We start from the raw sequence: 3,896 nt of genomic DNA on the forward strand, positions 1-3,896 counted from the left end.
ATATATATATATATATATATATATATATATATATATATATATATATATATATTTTTTTTTTTTTTTTTGCCTTGATGTCAGGGCTCGGTGAAGCTTGGTGCCCTTTGGGGGACGGGGTGGGGGGAGTGTCATGCTCAAATGATGTAATATGCCACGGAAAACGCCAGCTTCAGGCTTTACTACTCACGTCAGGAGAGGTTGTAACATTTAGCTGCTTCGATTTTGCATTTTTGTGTAGCGTGCTTATAGATTTAACGGTAAACAGAAAGCCTTACTGCATAGCTGTCTGGGTCCGGAGTCCCTCAGTGATCTCCTGCAGTCTTTGGACACCTCCGCTGAAACGGGGGACAAAATCTAAATTAAATAATTTAACATATATTATATAAACATCAGAGATATTAATATGAAAAAGATATTTTATGTACTAAATAATAATTTCCTATGAGATTCTATATAAAAAAAAGCCTTATTCTATTTGAAATATATGTTATTTTTGTGGAATATTGTCACCCTTTTGGAGAAAACTAACTATTAAATAGTTATCAAGCGATGTATCCAGCCAGCATTTGTGTTTGGTCGCCATGTGAATCTTACTGTGGCTGGTTTGGAAACTAAAGACTTTAAAGTTTTATTTGTGACTCTTTGAGGCCTTTTAGCTCAAACATTCTCAAAGTACAAAGATAAGAATACCAATCCTACTGGGGTTTTTTTTAAGATGACCTTGATATAGTTACCATATTTAATCCCCACCCTTATTTCAGTTCCCCCCCCCCCCAGATAGTAAATGGTATAGTTATTGCACAAGCCTAGTTTTAAGTGGACCCTAGTGTATAATTGGCTTCTTGTCTGGAACCTAAGATGAGAACCATGAAGGCATTTAGCTGGATTTCGAATTATTATTAAGAAAACTATTTCAATTTTAGAAATCCATCTAGGACCCATATAGATGCATCAAAGCTGTAGACAATCCCATTTGGGACCCATTATTCAGCACAGGTCCTTCTTGAATGTGCTCTACATGTGAATGCTGGCTGGGTTGGGGGGTGAGGCGGGACGATAGTTGGGTTGTAATAATTTGCCTTCATGTTATTTTAATCTGTAGCATTAATTCTGTTATTATTTCCAGACAACAAAACAGTGCAATTCTTTTAATAGGGTTGTGTTTATACACGATGGGAACCACTTCTTCTTACATTGCTGTCTTGAAAATGTTTCTTCCCACCGACTGCGCTGCTCCGACATGGTTGTTCTTCCAATCAGGAAAACGTATGCAGAGGCCGTGTGAGCAGTTAAGTTTACCTCACTTTATTTACGTACTTCCTCCTCTTCAGGTCAGCGGTGGCGATGGAGCAGATGGTATTTATAGTAATTATTTTTACATTCAAACAAAAGCGTTTTATTGTATATTCACAGATGGAAATATTTTAGATTCTCGATTGCACTGTTCGCGTTGTTTCCACAAGGCAGTTTTGTCTGTAGACAAAGTAGCTACTACAGATGCCTGCTTTTAAACAGCTTCTGCTGCTGTAAAGGTACTCGATAGTCATCACTTTGCAAGGACGCTGTCCCTTTGCACTTCACAGGAATGACCAAACAATGTCAGCCGTTATTTATTTCTGCAGCTCGTCTCACCGCTTGTTTTTCATGCCGTAGTCACGGATTCATCTGATCCATGCCGTGGGTTTTTTTTCCAACATAAATTGGACCTGCAGATATATATTTTTTATTGAATTCTTTTTCACTTGGTCCCCTGTGCAATGTGTGCACTCAGTGCTTATGGTGAACAACAGCTTGTAAATAAACTTGAATGCAGATACCCACTTTGCTCTTTCCTCTGGAATGTTAATGCTTGAAACAACAGGAAGCAGAGGAGGAGGAGGAACACTCGGCGTGCTTTTAATTCCAGTCCTCTGAGTGTAGTCTGAACATCACCTTGGCCTTTATTTACATCCCCCGGGGCCTCAGAGGAAAGTTTTTCCACTGGAAGAGCCCGGAATGTGGATGAAGGCTATTCCTGTAACCACTTAGCTTGGGGTTTGGAGCTGTTCCCACTATGAATCCGTTGGTGGTGTTGGTCTTCAACTTTTGACACATGTCAGCACCCAAAGACTGAGGCTAATAATTGGCTCTGATGAGGTGCGAGGGAGACTCAGTGACATTTGCTACCACACATCTTTATTATGTACATAGCTGCAAATTGCTGTGGATATAAAAGGTCTAGTCATGCCAGATTCTGTTATGCATTGTTGAAAACAACGCGTTGTCTGCCTATGTGTACTCGTTGGTCAAGCGGTGTAATATTTCACCTTTGATTTTCAAAGGTGAGATAACAAATAGATAGAAACACCATATATATATATATATCCCAGCCAACAAAAAGTGAATTTCTTACATCGAAGACTTTCACCGCCACCTGATCGGATTTTCTATGTTAGAAAAATCTGATGGGGCTTCTTAACTTGAATGACTTTTCACATTCTCCTTTCTCGTGGTACTAAATTGTAATAAACGTGCACAAGTCAGTTTTAGCTCGATGTTGTTCTCGGTGCATCCCGATCATAAAGTCAACAAAAGGGCCTGAGGTTTCATTAGACACTCACCTGTATGTAAGCATCATAATTTGCATCAAAACACAGAAATATGTTACCGTGTATGTAATTGTGTCCGTGTTTCACGCTGAATGTCTTCCTGTTGGTGTTCTGTGTGTTTTTGAAGCATTTCCAATCCTTATTGGTACAAATGGTTCAGTCATTCGATGCTGCAAAATTATAGGAAGTTCTCTCAGTCAATTAACACACAAGTCTAATTGTAGAGCTGGAACATGTTATTATGTTTAGTCTTGCAGTAATTGTGGATGTCGGTTGGATTTGCTTGATTTCTACCCTGATATTATCCAGAATTTGAGTCACACATCTGGGGAAAAAAAAAAAAAGGCATGTGCACTTTGTTTCGATGCAAACTGCTCACTGTGTGAGTGATTCGTATCACGGTTGATGGGGGACGCAAGTGAGGAAAGATTGTAGACTTTATGAACTCTGGACAGCAGCTAGGGACATGTAAAGCCTGCATAGGAAATGTCAGATGCACTTTGGTGCTCGATAGCTTTTTGCATGAATGGCTCATGATTGTAGCTAATACTGAGCAGTCGAAGCAGGTCGAATGCAGGCAGAGGAGGAAAAGGGATGTGTATTTGTCTCTGAAAGTTTCTCCTTGGAAATCTTTTCCAGCTTTTAGCACATTGTGCTGCTCTTGTGTCTCAGTCCGTCTAATGTATTATAACTTGATGACACTGGTATTTTTTATTATTATTATTATTATTTATCTTCTTTTATTTGCATCTTTTCAGAACTATTTGTTTTAACATCTACACTGTGAGTTCCTTGTCCTTTATTCTGTGAAAGTTCTTCTATGTTTGCACGTTAAGCAGAAACGTACTGTCATGTTTACGTTTAGCTTGTAATGTAATTCCATACTTTGTTAAATTAATGCTTAATAAAAGCTTTTGTGATGGAAAACAATCTTTCTCTGTCTCTTGAGCTCACGGCCACCCAACTAGAAGTGTAAAAATATTTCTCGGTTCTTCGAAGTGACTGTATTCCCAAGTAGTTTCAGTATTAGGTCAGTCAGACATCTCATTTCAGTAGACCTGCCATTGGCCGCCTCTCTTGAAGCAGATCTCTGCAGCGGGTTTCAGCACGACGCCATTATGAACCTGCCCAAGGACATGTCCTTGAATTGATTTCTGCTCTGACACCGCTCCTCTGTTTACAGGAAGGGGGGCTCGAATCAGGAGAAAGTGCAGGAGAAGGAGTCAAAAAATGTGAAAGGCATTTCAGAAAAAAGAAAAAAAAACAAATGTATCTTGTGTGATAAAGACTAATAGTACAGTTCTTTAA

This window comes from Poecilia latipinna, unplaced genomic scaffold (assembly GCF_001443285.1).
Source record: "Poecilia latipinna isolate Pla-1442-1.1 unplaced genomic scaffold, P_latipinna-1.0 Scaffold448, whole genome shotgun sequence".
In the NCBI taxonomy this organism is placed as follows: Eukaryota; Metazoa; Chordata; class Actinopteri; order Cyprinodontiformes; family Poeciliidae; genus Poecilia; species Poecilia latipinna.